Below are 17,028 nucleotides of genomic sequence, written 5' to 3' on the forward strand. Positions count from 1 at the left end.
AAAACGGATTGCATCCGGACTTGCTTCAAGGTTGTATACTACCGCCAGGGACAGTGAAGAGAAAGGCTACAATTACAAATAAGAAGAAAAATTGTATGTGTGGAATAGGGACAAGCAGGGAAGCTGTCAGCCACAGTGTGAGAACAGAGGAGCTGTGGCCACTGTGCATCCTATCAGAACTGCAGCTGATGCAAACCTCAAGGAAATCCTTTCATTGTTTTTTTTCCCCATTTTAACAGAAATCAGTTTTTGGGGAGGTGGAATAAGCGAAAACTGTACAACCATCAATGTAGCATGGAATATAGAATACTAGTAAGAACTCTGTCAGGTAATATTTTTTTTTGTTTGTTTTACTTTGAAAAACCATATAAATCAGTGATTGAGAAAGTAATATTAGGGCTAGATCTGTTTATTATCTCCACACACACACAGTTCCAATTTTATTTTAATTTTTTTATGGGGGGTGGGTTATTTAATTTAATTTAATTTAATCAGCATGTAGGTGATCAGTACACTAGCACACAGGGTAGTGCAGCAATTTACCTGTGAGTGTTAGCATGAAATTAAGCGACAGGCGTCAATTGTTCGTTTTCATTTATTGTATCTCCACACAGAGAAAAGAGGAAAGAAGCTCAAAGTACCAGGAATAACAAATAAATATTTTATTGAATCAAAAACATGATTAAAAACACACATATAATTGATGCCAAGGACAGGGTAGGGGGAACAGAGGAGGAGAAAACAAGCGCCACCCTGGATGGACACACTGGTCACACTGTACATGTAGAGATAGTATTAAGGATCATGAGGAGAATAAATAATTGAAGTGCAATGACCAACTCATGAATCCAGTATGACAAAGTATATATATGAATATAAGGTAAGTATGGATCAATGAGAAAACCAGCCGTGGCTATAGTGCATAGTAGGCTGACCAAAGTACAAAAGTAATAAAATGAAGTCAGCAGAGCAATAAATAGAAGCCGAGTGAGAAATCTCAACATCGGCAACACAAAGCCATGGGAGGAAGACTGTGATAAAAAGCTTACCCCAGGTGAACCAAGTGTGGACGCAAGAACCAGGATGGTGCTACCCCAACGCGCGTTTCGGCGTGCCTTCGTCAGGGGGTAACGCCATTGCTGTGGACCGAATATTTAAAGTCTCCTTGGACAAATGAAACCACAGCACTTACTCGTCCCCAGCTGTGTTGATGGCCTGGCGCGCGCGAGACGATTGCTGAAACATCCGGCAACCCCACGGCCGGCGTCCCGCCGGCACGCCCACATCACGTGACAAGGTCACCTGATCGGGCGGCATCGACGTAAGGACGCTCGGGCGTGAGGCGCCGGAGGCAGCATCGAATGACTCGCGCGCACACATCACAGAAGGGGAGGAGAAACAGGACGTCAGTATATCAGAATGTAATTTTCAGCAATAGAGCAAATAAATAACAACAGAAACCTGAATAGTATATGCGGTACAGCAGATGCATCCATGTTACAGAGGCCGATCATCAACTCATCATATAATATATTATATAGTATCAGCTTCTTATATTTGTTATTTATACAGCATGTAAACAGAAGCATTTTAAAAAATGAATGCATATGAGCAGTGACTCCATACATAAAAAATAAAAATACAGACATTATGACAATGAATTCAGAGCATGATGACAATGGAGATAATAATGACAATAATATAAACAGTAATAAATAGCAGCCAAAGAACATTCCATGATTTTAAATAAAGATATATAAAAAGTAGAAACAGATCATGATTGGAAATATATAGATAAAACAATCAGACCATGATCATAACAATAAATGGAAAGATACCTATTATACAGGAAGAAATAATTAATGAAGTGACAAAGCACATAATATCCATGCCATAGCTCAATATGAATATAACCATACATGATGAAGTGCAAAAGTGCATATAAGTGCATGTGAGAAGTTTTTTTAAAAATATATGTATATATGTGCATTATCACCATAAATACATAATCAAGTGATGGATAGATGGAGAATTTGAGACAATCTCTCCACCATCATACATATAGCCAATACATCAAAGAGTCAGTGATAGTGGTGCAAACATGAAAAAAGTGTAAATGAATGAATAAACAAGGTAATGAGGAAGACATGATAAAAAAATGTAAATACAGATGATCATGAGTAATGAGCGGTTGAATGAAAAATCATGCATGATGCCTTCTTGATGCCGTCTTCAAGGATGAGGGAGCAGTGGGTGGTCCCAGCGGTGGCATGATCAGAGAGACCCAGAGTTCACTTCAGCAGCTTTTACATGAAAGAGCACGCACGTGGTGGAACAAAGCCTTTTTGGAAAAGTATCTCCAGAAAGGCCTTATACCGCGCGGCCTAAGGATGCAAGTCTTCCCCTCCTTTCCTATTGAAGATGATACGTTTGCCTCTAAATGGGAGGAGATTTGTAACCAGAGCTCTTTTAAATTTATTGAGCTCCTTATTGGTCACAATAAAAAGAGCCTGGAACAAATGGATAGCGATATTGATTCACTTCAAGCATGTCTGTCTAGCCATTGCAGCGTAGATAATCTGAAGAACTTCCAGGAGCAATTAGATATACAATACCCAATTTGGGAAAAAGAGATCCAGGAAGTTAAAATCCAGAAATTTTCTAGGGATAGCAATGACCTACAACAAAACCGTGTCTATAAATGGAAAAATAGAGAATCTAACAACCAAAGAAACAAGAACAGGTCTCGCAGCAGATCTTCCTCAGTGTCTTCTGTATCATCTGCTGGAGATTTCTAGCCACAGGATACCAACCCTACCCGTCTGACTCGCAACAAGAGGAAGATGGATCATGGGAATGGTCCTGGGAGAAAGAGACAGCCGGAATCCACTGCGAGGCCATCTCACAATGAGCCTAAGGTAATTAATTTACCTGGCCATACTTTTTCTAGGACAGACATCTCTCTACTGGAGAAAGGTTTGTCATATGCACCAAGCTGCGGCTTTGACTGCTTCACTGCCATCAAGGATTTGCACCTTTTTGGGCGTTCCCTGATGATGAAGAGGTGGTATGCCAGAGGTGACTCCATGGGAGCCCTCAACACTGAAGATGAGCAACGTGCTCTCCGTGTGTTGGAGGACCTAATGGCAGAACAAGAAGGACCGGCCACCAATGCTACTAATGTAATACCGTCAGAGATCAGAAAAAAATTCCACAAAATTTCCCCCTTTGTCTTTGTGTCCGGCGATAGACCTCTTTGTCAAGACGGTCAGCAGGGATTTTCTACAAATCCCCACGTCTATACGTTACGACAATCTCCATAGGGACCAACGGCTTAGCCTTGATAAAATAAAAAATATCAAAGATGTGATCTACAAACCGGCTGACAAGGGGGGAAATTTGGTGGTCTGGCCCCGGAACATGTATCTGGCAGAAGCATACCGACAGCTTAATGACCCAATTTGTTACCAAAAACTAAACTTTAATCCCTCCATTTCCTTCAGAGGTGAACTGATGAAAATCCTGGATACTGGTTTGGAGAAGAACATCATCTCCAAACAGCTATATGAAGCACTAATTATCCAGGAACCATCTATCCCCACCCTGTATCTTCTACCTAAGGTCCATAAGAACACATCTGTACCTCCAGGTAGGCCCATTATCTCTGGGTGTAACAGCATGGTGGAGAGTGTTTGCAAATTACTGGATTTTCATCTAAAACCCCTTGTAGAAACCTTACCATCTTACGTCAGGGATACCTCTGATTTCCTGAACAGGATACAGGGAATTACCCTTGACGATGACAACATTATGGTAACGTGTGATGTGGAATCCCTCTATACCAGTATTCAACATGTGGACGGTTTGAGGGCAGTAGAGTTCTTTCTCTCTGCCAGCAACCTACCCAGGGATTTCGCCTCATTCTTATTACAACTCTTGAAATTTGTACTTACAAGGAATTTCTTTTTTCTGCAGCTCCAGGGAACAGCAATGGGGGCGGCCTGTGCGCCCGCATACGCCAACCTGTTCCTGGGGCTGTAGGAAAGGGACCTATTCCTGTCAGACGGACACGTCGTCATGGACCGCGCCATTCTATGGGCGCGGTACATAGACGACGTCTTCATGATCTGGCAGGGTACGGAGGAACAATTACACGGTTTCTTCAAGCTACTCAACACCAATCCCAGAAATATTAAATTAACCTATACATACCATCGGTGTAAGGTGGATTTTTTGGACGTATCCATTTTTAGGGATAATGGTGGACATCTGAGGACCGATGTGTTCCGTAAGGAGACATCTGTTAATGCTTATTTGCATGAAACCTTTCTACACCCTAAAAACACCATTTCCGCTATTCCCATTGGCCAATTTTTACGCATCCGTCGGATATGTTCCGACGATGCGACTTTTGAAAAACAAGCCAGTGACCTGAGGGACCGTTTCCTCAGGAGAGGCTACAGTCACCGATCTATCAAAAAGGCCTACTGGCGGGCCAAGACTCAGGGACAGGTCCAACTCCTACAAACCAAGGGAGATAGGGTATCTGATAATAAGATCCGATTTATCAGTAAATACCATTCTTACTGGGATGAGATGAGGAATTGTCTAGCCTCGCATTGGTCTATTTTATTAACTGACCCGGTTCTGGAAAAATTGTTACCACCACGACCTCTGGTAACAGCACGTAGGGCCAATACCCTACGGGATAATTTGGTGAGAGGCTACCTCCAACCAGCCCTTTCTTACCTTTTTCCAGGACAGGGCAATCCCAAGACTGGGTTTAGACCGTGCGGCAGATGTGCCGCATGTCCTAATATGGAGCGTGCTTTTGAGTTTGTGGATTCTGCCGGTACAAGGACCTTCAAGATTAATCAACCCCTCACGTGCTCCAGCACACGAGTGGTATATTACGCCCAGTGCCCTTGCCCTAAGATCTATGTAGGTCTAACAACACGAGAACTCAGGGTCCGTGTGAGGGAGCATGTGAGGGATATCTTGAATGCACAGGAGTTGAAAGAGGCTGACGTCCTCAAACCTATTGCAAGGCATTTTAAGGAGTTCCATTCGTGTAATCCGAAGCTCCTTAAGGTGAAGGGGATTGATTCTATCAAGGTGGACTTACGTGCGGGAAGTGTATCCAAGAGGCTGGCTCAACGTGAGAGCCGTTGGATTTGGACCTTGGGGACATTACGTCCCAGGGGCCTTAACGATAATCTGGGTTTCTCTGCTTTTTTGTAGCCGCTGGGCCCACAACTGTGGACTCTCTTATTTCTTTTAACAGCATATATGTCACTAATTTACAATTTTTACTGATTTTTCGTACTGTTGTCTTCTTCTTTTTTCCAGCACTTTATTATCTTCTTGCAGGGACGTCATTTTTTCAATTCTCATGCTGATTTGAGACTATTCTGGACTCTCCTCCTTTGGCGGCTTATTACCATTGGAATTTGTGTAATGATTCCGATAAATCTATTGATGGAGTTCTCTGCCACCTCAGTGTTATTATGCATGGTGACAGATTATCATAGTGTGCCTGATGCATTTTCAAGCATTTACTACCCATTAGTATTCATATGTTCCACCCCTGGTCATTTTTATTTCATTTCATTTCATTTTATTTTTATTCTTTTTCATTTTCATGTCATATTGTTCATCTTACTGTACCATATATCATATATATTCTATGGTGCTCACTATTGTGAATAATTCCTACACATTCTTCTTATGTCTTCATTGTACATTTAAATTTACTATCATTATATCACTACTAGTTCACCATTGTGTAATGCAATGGGGCTCATTGGTATGTCAACCATGTATTACCTACTTCTTTAATGTATTGTGAAAAGACCTTCATATTATTTATCATCTTCTTTCACTTTTTCATCATGCATGATTTTTCATTCAACCGCTCATTACTCATGATCATCTGTATTTACATTTTTTGATCATGTCTTCCTCATTACCTTGTTTATTCATTCATTTACACTTTTTTCATGTTTGCACCACTATCACTGACTCTTTGATGTATTGGCTATATGTATGATGGTGGAGAGATTGTCTCAAATTCTCCATCTATCCATCACTTGATTATGTATTTATGGTGATAATGCACATGTATACATATATTTTTAAAAAAACTTCTCACATGCACTTATATGCACTTTTGCACTTCATCATGTATGGTTATATTCATATTGAGCTATGGCATGGATATTATGTGCTTTGTCACTTCATTAATTATTTCTTCCTTTATAATAGGTATCTTTCCATTTATTGTTATGATCATGGTCTGATTGTTTTATCTATATATTTCCAATCATGATCTGTTTCTACTTTTTATATATCTTTATTTAAAATCATGGAATGTTCTTTGGCTGCTATTTATTACTGTTTATATTATTGTCATTATTATCTCCATTGTCATCATGCTCTGAATTCATTGTCATAATGTCTGTATTTTTATTTTTTATGTATGGAGTCACTGCTCATATGCATTCATTTTTTAAAATGCTTCTGTTTACATGCTGTATAAATAACAAATATAAGAAGCTGATACTATATAATATATTATATGATGAGTTGATGATCGGCCTCTGTAACATGGATGCATCTGCTGTACCGCATATACTATTCAGGTTTCTGTTGTTATCTATTTGCTCTATTGCTGAGAATTACATTCTGATATACTGACGTCCTGTTCCTCCTCCCCTTCTGTGATGTGTGCGCGCGTCATTCGATGCTGCCTCCGGCGCCTCACGCCCGAGCGTCCTTACGTCGATGCCGCCCGATCAGGTGACCTTGTCACGTGATGTGGGCGTGCCGGCGGGACGCCGGCCGTGGGGTTGCCGGATGTTTCAGCAATCGTCTCGTGCGCGCCAGGCCATCAACACAGCTGGGGACGAGTAAGTGCTGTGGTTTCATTGGTCCAAGGAGACTTTAAATATTCGGTCCACAGCGATGGCGTTACCCCCTGACGAAGGCACGCCGAAACGCGCGTTGGGGTAGCGCCATCCTGGTTCTTGCGTCCACACTTGGTTCACCTGGGGTAAGCTTTTGATGACAGTCTTCCTCCCATGGCTTTGTGTTGCCGATGTTGAGATTTCTCACTCGGCTTCTATTTATTGCTCTGCTGACTTCATTTTATTACTTTTGTACTTTGGTCAGCCTACTATGCACTATAGCCACGGCTGGTTTTCTCATTGATCCATACTTACCTTATATTCATATATATACTTTGTCATACTGGATTCATGAGTTGGTCATTGCACTTCAATTATTTATTCTCCTCATGATCCTTAATACTATCTCTACATGTACAGTGTGACCAGTGTGTCCATCCAGGGTGGCGCTTGTTTTCTCCTCCTCTGTTCCCCCTACCCTGTCCTTGGCATCAATTATATGTGTGTTTTTAATCATGTTTTTGATTCAATAAAATATTTATTTGTTATTCCTGGTACTTTGAGCTTCTTTCCTCTTTTCTCTGATATTGCACTCGGAGCTTGTACCGAGTTACCCCCTTGTTTTCGGATGTCCCAGTACGCCCGTATTGTGTAGACACTGTTCTCCCTGTGCTTCTGGGATATCCGGGGTCTTTTTCTCCTTTTTTCTGACTGTATCTCCACACAGTTGTAATTTTATTTTTTTGGGACTTGTTCAATTTAATCAAACAGCATATAGATGATCTATAGCCTGTACACAAATACACAGGCTAGGGCAACAATTTACCTGTGAGTATTATTAACGTGAAATTAAGCATCAGGCCTCAATCGTCCGTTTCCCTTTATTGTATCTTTACACTCTTGGAATTTTATTTCTGGTGGGGGGGGCTTGTTGAATTTTATTAAACCAGTATATAGGTGATCAGTACACCAACACACAGGGTAAGGTAACAATATACCTATAAGTGATAATTTGCTATTAAAGTTCAGGCTTGACCCTCAATCATCTGTTTTCTTTATTATATATCCAGATTCCACATGGGTGCAATTAAATCGTTTTTTGGGGGTTCAATGTAATTAAACCAGAATATAGGTGATCACTATACCAATACACAGGTATTATCTGTGAGTGATAATGAATTTAGGCCTAAATCCATTTCCCTTAATTTCTATTTCCACACCGTGTCAATTTTTTTGGGGGGTTGATAAATATATTCAGATAATCCCACTTTCTTTAATATGCTTTTATTTTTCACAATGTCAGTTGTTCCATTTGACGTGTTTTGGCCCATCCAGAGCCTTTGTCAACTAGAACACAAAAAACAAAAGACGCACTATGTAAAGGCACAGAAGTAATTACGTCAGACATCGTCACCCGGGCAACCAATATAAACAAAAAACAAGAGATCGCAGTATCATGATTCTGATCAAAAGGCTTAATGCTTCTGTGATGTCCAAAAGGAAAGAGAAATAATTATTTTCCGTGTTGCTACAAATGATGACATATCTATACAATAATTCCAAAATAAAAACATAAACATAAAAACGTCATGCCACTACTGCGAACTGCTGACCATCATCATGCGTAGGGCTGCTACCTCCTTCATGCCACTGCCACCGTCATGCCACTACTGCAACCCGCCAACCATCATGTACGGTATGGCTGCTGCTGCCTCCATCATGCCAATGCCGCCATCAAACTTCCAACCATCATCTTCCGTAAGGCTGCTGCTGCTGCCATCATATTCTGCAAGGAGGCTGCTGCTGTCGCCATCATATTCCGTAAGGCTGCTGCTGTCTCCATAATGCTTCTGCCACCATCATGCCACTGCTGCGACATGCCAACCATCATGTTCCATATGGCTGCTGCTGCTCCCTCCATTATGCCACCACCACCATCATGCAACTGCTGCGACCTGCCAACCATTATGTTCTGTATGGCTGCTGCCATCTACATCATGCCATCTGCTCCATTATGTCACTGCTGTGGCATGGTGACCATCATTTTTCATAAGGCTGCTTCCTGCCTGCCAACATGTACCATATCGCTGCTGCTGCACCCGACGTTACCTCAGCAGCTGCTGCTTTTTGCAGCGAATCCCCTACTGTCCACCACTATTAACGCAGAGCATCTGCCACTACTACCACTACCACCACTACTATTACTACTACTACTACCCATAGACAGTTGTTCTACTGACTTGTATTTTCCACGTTATGCTGCTTCTGCTGCCGCCATGCTGCCACTACTATTGCTGCCTGGTGCCTCTTATTACCCTATCCTTTCCACAACCATAATTTTTAGGCTCATTTGCAACTAGTCACTTTTTCAGGCATTCTAGCCCTGTGTATCCATCTTATTTGGACCCCCAAGCCGCTTTTTTTTTTGTGTGTGTTTAAAAATCTTCTGCTCCCAGTAAGGGACAATTTTCGGAAGCTTTGAAATATAAAAAGCATAACACATGCACTGGCACTGCTGCTGCCTCTATTATGCTACCACCACCATCATCCCACTGCTGAGACCTGCCAACCATCATGTCCTGTATGGTTTCTGCCATCTACATCATGCCACCACCACCATTATGTCACTGCTGTGGCCTGCTGACCATAATTTTCCATAAGGCTGCTGCCTGCCTGCCAACATGTACCATATGGCTGCTGCAGCCACAGTTACCTCAGCAGCTGCTGCTCTTTGCAGCTAATCCCCTACTGTCCACCACTATTAATGCAGAGCATCTGCCACTACTATCAATACCCAGTGGCGTGCCCAGGGGGGGGGCAGGGGGCGGTCCACCCCGGTTGCTGGCTCTCAGCGCTCTCAGGGGGTTGCCAGAACAGAAGCAATGAGCACTTCCATCTATACAGATGGAAGCGCTCATTGCTTTTCCCTTTATAAGATGCAGTGCATCTTATAAAGGGAATATTAGTGAGTGTTTCCATAATGGAAGCGCTCACTAGTCTGCAGGAGGAGGGGGAGAGAAACACTGTGAGCGCTGTACAGTACTTACCCCTCCTCCTGCTTGCTCTTCTCAGGGCCGGCGCTTCTGTGTCATGGCTGCCTGCAAGCGTCAGGACGCACAGAGCGCACTCTGACCTGATGCTGCAGGAGTTCAGGTGACTGCAGCGTGGGCCCTGAGATGAGAAGACAGCCAGGACAGGGAGAGTGGCGACAGGAGAGGTAAGTGACTTTATTATTTTACAGTCTGATCTGAGGTCTGATATGAAGGTCTAATGGGGGTCTGGAGTGGTCTAATGGGGGTCTGGAGTTCTGACTAGGGGGTCTGGAGGTCTCACTGGGGGGGTCTGGAGTGGTCTAATGGGGGCTCTGGAGGTCTGACTTGGGGGTCTGTAGGTCTGACTTGGAGGTCTGTAGGTCTGACTCGGGGTCTGAAGGTCTGACTGGGGGGTCTGATTGGGTGTCTGGAGGTCTAATGGGGGTCTGATTTGGGGGTCTGGAGGTCTAATGGGGGTATGATTGGGGTCTAATAGGGGTCTGATTGGGGGTCTGGAGGTCTGACTGGGGGGTCTAGAGGTCTAATGGGGGTCTGATTGGAGGTCTGACTGGGGGGTCTGATTGGGGGTCTGGAGGTATAATGTGGTGTGATTGGGGGTCTGGAGGTCTAATAGGGGTCTAATGGGGGTCTGATTGGGGGTCTGGAGGTCTAATTGGGGTCTGGAGGTCTGACTTGGGGTCTAGAGGTCTAATGGGGGTCTGGAGATCTTACTGGGGGGTCTGGAGGTCTATTGGGGGTCAGATATGGGGGTCTGGAGGTCTAGTGGGGGTCTGGTCTGAGGTCTGATATGTGGATATGGAGGTCTAATGGGGGTCTTATATGGGGGTCTTATCTGAGGTCTGATATTGGGTCGGGGTCTTACATGGAGGTCTAATGGGGGTCTGATCTGAGGTTTAAAACTGGGGTCTTATATAGGGTCTGACATAGAGGTCTAAAGGGGGTTTGGTCTGATATTGGGGGATCTCATTTAGGGTTTTATATGGGGGTCTGATCTGAAAGGAAGGTGTTTTTTTTTATTACTAGCACACAATATAAAGGGGTGTTTTTGTACTGACGCACTATCTGTGTAGTACCAGTATTTTCAGTGGGACTGTTTCTGCAGGAAAGTATTGGGGAGCACAGTGGACACAGTATTAGGGGTGGCAGGATGGGGTGTTGAGAAGGTGGGAGGATGATGGAAAAGTAGGAAAGTAAGATGTCTGTTAAACTCTGTAGAGACGAGGCGCAGCTGAAAGAAGTCACCATGGTGGTCTGGTCAGAGACGAGAAGTCCCTGGATGTAAGAGGTATGTGGGACTGTATGACCCTGTATGTTCTGTAGCGCTGTATGTAATGTTTTCCAAGTATGTCTTTAAAGGGGTTTTCTGCATTTTTTTTTTTGTATCAGCCCTGCCTTCTCTGCTTTATTTACCTGCTCATCACTGCAAATGCTACGGCGAGCAGGTGAACAGAACAGAGAAAGCAGCTCTCATATGAGCGCTGCCCTCTCTTCAAACAGCTGGGGGCACAGAGGACATTACTACTATGGAGGGGGCACAGAGGGCATTACTAATGTGAAGGGGGCACAATGGGCATTTCTATTAGGAGGGGGCAGAGAGCCAGAGGGCATTACTACAATGAAGGGGGCACAGTGGGCATTATTACTGTGAAAGGGGCACAATGGGCATTATTACTGTGAAGGGGGCACAATGGGGATTTCTACTATGGAGGGTCACTCCGACATCATTTACTATAGCTGTCATAGCGTATGAGAGCTTGAGAAGTGAGGAAGGGGGGGGATTTATAAAAAATAAACGAAAAGAGACAAAAGGTTTTCAGAACAATAATCCTAGGAGACTAGAGGGTGTTATATACCACTTTTTTTAGAGCAATTGGAGCATCTTCTGTTTGGTCCAAATCGATTCGGATTGCTATGCATGACACAGGCCTCTCCCGGCATGCATTCTAAGATGGCTGCATCTTGGTTCAGGAAGTCTTGGCCTTGCTCTCATAGGTTTCAGGGCTAGTGGAGTGGCCATATGTCAGTGCCCTGAAATATTGTAGGATGCTAAGTCTTGGCATATACCCGGACAGTGCAGCATGTAACCATCAGGGTGTGTGTACCATATTTTGAGAAATGTTGATCTAGATTGTCACAGCATTCCCATGTATACAGATCACTGCAAATAGTTATCCAATGGCCAAATCATTGCATCAAAATATTTCACACAGAGAGCCTACAGGTGTGAACTACATGCTCATTGCACAGACTCTGCTGTGCCAAAGGCCATGGCTACATGATAACAGTAAAATCACTGCTGTGATATGGTTTCTTGTTAGAACTATGACATTATGTGTAAGTGTTCCTGTGACTTTTTCCAATAGAGAATAATTGAAGCCATATACCAAATACAATTTTGTAACCCAAGCCTGAAATAAAATTAAAATACCTCTTTCTTTGCTGGTAGTACAGAATGCCATGTACAATTTATAATGCCTACTGCTGACTTCATTTTTTATAGAACTCAGTTAACACTTTATAAAAGGTTGTGTAATTTCAAATTGAATTAACTGTTAATAGAATATAAAATTGAGTGGAATGATTAATGCCCATGCAGTACTGCAAATGCCAAGGTAAGGGCAATACATTCATTATACAAGAATAACATTGTTTTGCACCTGACTTCCCTAACATACGGTAAATGAACCTAATCCATTTTGTTTTAGGTGGCAATGTAAAAATGTAGAAAGCATGCTTTTTTTTATTTAATCACTATTAGCATTTTCTATTTTTTTCGTATATAAAAGCTACACATTATTCAGAGAAGGAATGACAATATACATAATGATATATCAAACTATTATTCAATTAGTTACTTTTCTCAAAAAATCATGTAACCCAATGTCCGTCGCATTAGGGAGAAGCAGGAAGAATAAAAATAGCATAGGGGACAGCATATAGTTATGTCAATATAATGATGTAAAATTATAGTAAGTGGTATTTCAAAGGCACCAAAATTTAACATAGTTTGAATAACACACACATTGGGGCAAATATACTAATCCTGTACATGGCGTAAGCTTACACAGGTTGTCTAGACCTACACCAGATTTATCACAGTGGCTCAGGCTGGATGATAAATATGGTGTGGGATAGACACTTTTATCTAAATCTATTGATTTGCTTACTTTGTAAAATAATTTTATGCCAGAATAAAAATCATCGTCATTGTTGCGCACAAAAATGCCTGTACTATTAAAATATAAATGTACTTACTCTGTATGGTGAACTCCATAATGGAAAAATAATCAAAACTGTAGATTTGCTGTTTTCTTGTTGGTTTATCTTCCCAAAAAACTGAATACAAAAATGATAAAATATGCATATTCCAAAATGGTATCAATAAAAACTACAGATTGCCCCGCAAAAAAAACACCCACTTGGTTTGGCCACACCTTCTGCCAGTTTGGCTCTACCTACAACATGGGGCCACTTCTACATTTTTTCAAGGCCCACTTTGAGTTCCTAGTTCGCCACTAGTAGAAGATGTCATGGATGTCTGGGTTGGATGGAGATGAGAAGGAAACAGGTTGAGAAGGGGGAACTCCTTTGTTCCCTTTTTTTTTTTTTTTTGCTTTAACCCCTTAAGGACACATGACGTACCGGTACGGCATGTTTCCAGACTCCTTAAGACACATGACGTACCGGTACGTCATGGCTTTAAAACGCGATTGCGGCGCCGCGGGGGTTAATCGGAACAGGATGACCGCTGAAATCCTGTAACAACGCCGGGGGGGGGGGTCATTTGACACCCCCCCCCCCCCCCCGTATCGGCGATCGCAGAAAACCGCAGGTCAATACAAACCCGCGGTTTGCTGCGTTTCCGGTCCATTCAGGTCTCCAGTGACCCGATGAACCGGAAAAAGACTGCGATCGGTGATTACACACCACCAATCGCAGTACGAAGATTTGGAGAGGCGGTGCTGGCCGTGGTACCGAATGCTGCTGTCCAGGGTGCTGATTGGTGCAGGGGAGAGAGGCGCGAGATTCAAACTTCCTGCACTCCTCTCTCCCCTCCTCTTCCTGTTCTGCACGAGCACCCTGCAGCACCATCCAGCACCAGCTCCCGAGTCCCTCCTAATCGTCATCCATCACCCTCCTGCACCGATCGCCCTCCAGGTAGGTTAGGGTCAGTGAGGGAGAGGCACTGTTAGGCAGGGATAGAAGGGAAAAGTTAGTTAATAAATAAAGCACTTTTATCTAAACTTTTTTATTGTTTCAGACCCTAGACCCCCCCCCCCTGCCACTTGCCCCCCCCCCCCAGACATTTTGGGGCCTCATGCTGCATATGGGTCTAGTGCAGGGGTCTGCAACCTTTAAGACATAAAGAGCCACTTGGACCCGTTTCCGAAGGAAAAAAAAAACTGGGAGCCGCAAAACCATTGCGACATTTAAAACAAATATAACACTGCATATATTGTTTCTTACCTTAATGCTATATACAGGATCGTGCAGTCAGCTGTCAATCTGAAGAAAAAAAGTACTTTTTCACTTAACAATGTTAAATATATTTTTGCAAATTAATAGCTAATTAAAATATTTAATTTACCTTTACCAGACCACCCCCACCCCCAATCATGTGCCAGTAATACCAGACCCCCCCAATCATGTGCCAGTAATACCAGACCCCCCTCCAATCATGTGCCAGTAATACCAGACCCCCCCAATCATGTGCCAGTAATACCAGACCCCCCTCCAATCATGTGCCAGTAATACCGGACCCCCCTCCAATCATGTGCCAGTAATACCAGACCCCCCAATCATGTGCCAGTAATACAAGACCCCCCAATCATGTGCCAGTAATACCAGACCCCCCTCCAATCATGTGCCAGTAATACAAGACACCCCCCAATCATGTGCCAGTAATACCAGACCCCCCTCCAATCATGTGCCAGTAATACCAGACCCCCTCCAATCATGTGCCAGTAATACCAGACCCCCCCAATCATGTGCCAGTAATACCAGACCCCCCCAATCATGTGCCAGTAATACCAGACCCCCCCAATCATGTGCCAGTAATACCAGACCCCCCTCCAATCATGTGCCAGTAATACCAGACCCCCCTCCAATCATGTGCCAGTAATACCAGACCCCCCTCCAATCATGTGCCAGTAATACCAAACCCCCCTCCAATCATGTGCCAGTAATACCATAACCCCTCCAATCATGTGCCAGTAATACCAGACCCCCCTATAATCATGTGCCAGTAATACCAGACCTCCCCAATCATGTGCCAGTAGTAATACCAGACCCCCCCCCAATCATGTGCCAGTAGTAATACCAGACCCCCCCCCAATCATGTGCCAGTAGTAATACCAGACCCCCCCCAATCATGTGCCAGTAGTAATACCAGACCCCCCCCCCCAATCATGTGCCAGTAATTCCAGGGGCCCCCCAAAATTCCCCAATTATGTGCCAGTATAATACCATTATGTGCCAGACTGCCAGTTTAAAAAAAAAAAAATTAACACTTATACTTACCTCTTTGGAGCGATGCGATGCAGGCCTCTTCCGGCCTGTGTCCCGACTCCAGCGCTGTACGACTCAGGTGGCGCGATGAAGTCATCACGCCGCATACGCCGGCCTCTGATAGGCTGCCGGCCTAGTAGTGCCGGCAGCCTATCAGAGGAACAGGAAAGGGACACACCTCCCTACCCTGCTCATCCGCACAGCCTTCTGTTTGTATCGCTGTCCTGAGGACGGCGATACAAACAGATGACTATGGAGATGAGTGCTTCGCTTCCACAATGGAAGCGCTCATCTCAGTGCCTGCCCAGCCGCCGCCGCACAGTGCCTGCCCCGCCACCACACACACTGCTCATGCCGCACACACACTGCTCATGCCCATGCCGGAGCCGCGGCAAAGGTTCAAAAGAGCCGCATGTGGCTCCGGAGCCGCGGGTTGCTGACCACTGGTCTAGTGCAAAAACCCAGTGTCATGCTGTACTGGAGTGGGGACGTCCTCTACCAGACGCAACTCTACAGTATGGCCATGACACGCTCCCGGTTTGAGGCCATCCAGAAATGTCTGCATTATTCAGATAATGCAGCATGTCCCCCCCGAGGTGATCCTGCCTATGACCATCTGTATAAGATACGGCCGGTCATCGATCACTTTGGGGCCAAATTTGAGCAGGCCTACGTACCTGGAAGGGAGGTCGCGGTTGATGAGTCTCTCGTTGCGTTCAAGGGGAGACTCAGTTTCCGCCAATACATTCCCACTAAGCGGGCGAGGTATGGCGTGAAGCTATACAAAATTTGTGAGAGTGCCTCAGGGTACACTTACAAATTTCGTGTGTACGAGGGGCGAGATTCCCGTATTCAAACCCCAGAATGTCCCCCCTCTCTGGGTGTTAGCGGGAAACTCGTGTGGGACCTTATGTACCCACTGCTAGATGAGGGTTACCACTTGTACGTGGACAACTTTTATACTAGCATTCCCTTGTTCAGGTCCCTTGCCACCAGATCCACGTTCGCTTGTGGGACCGTGCGGAAAAATCAGCGCGGCCTCCCTGCTCACTCCCTCCAGGTACCTATCCCCAGGGGTGAGACCCATGCACTTACCAGTGGAAACTTGTTGCTGGTCAGATATAAGGACAAGAGGGATGTCCTAGTACTGTCCACAATCCACGGTAATGGCATCACCCCTGTCCCTGTGCGAGGTACCGCGGCAATGGTCCTCAAGCCCGATTGTATCGTCGACTACAATCGGTATATGGGAGGAGTTGATCTCTCTGATCAAGTCCTCAAGCCATATAATGCCATGCACAAAACCCGGGCATGGTACAAAAAGTTGCGGTCTACTTGGTACAGGTTGCCATGTACAACTCTTTTGTACTATCCCGAAGTGCTGGCAGCACAGGGACATTCCTCCAATTCTATGAGGCAGTCCTCAAGGACCTGGGAACCGGGAAAGAGCAGGCCGGAGTACCTCAGGAACTGGAGGTGCCCGGATCGTCCCTGGCCAACATTTTCCAGGTGTGGTCCCCCATACTGGAAAGAAGGGACGAACCCAAAAAAGATGCAGAGTG

This window comes from Bufo bufo, chromosome 1, assembly GCF_905171765.1.
Source record: "Bufo bufo chromosome 1, aBufBuf1.1, whole genome shotgun sequence".
NCBI lineage: Eukaryota > Metazoa > Chordata > Amphibia > Anura > Bufonidae > Bufo > Bufo bufo.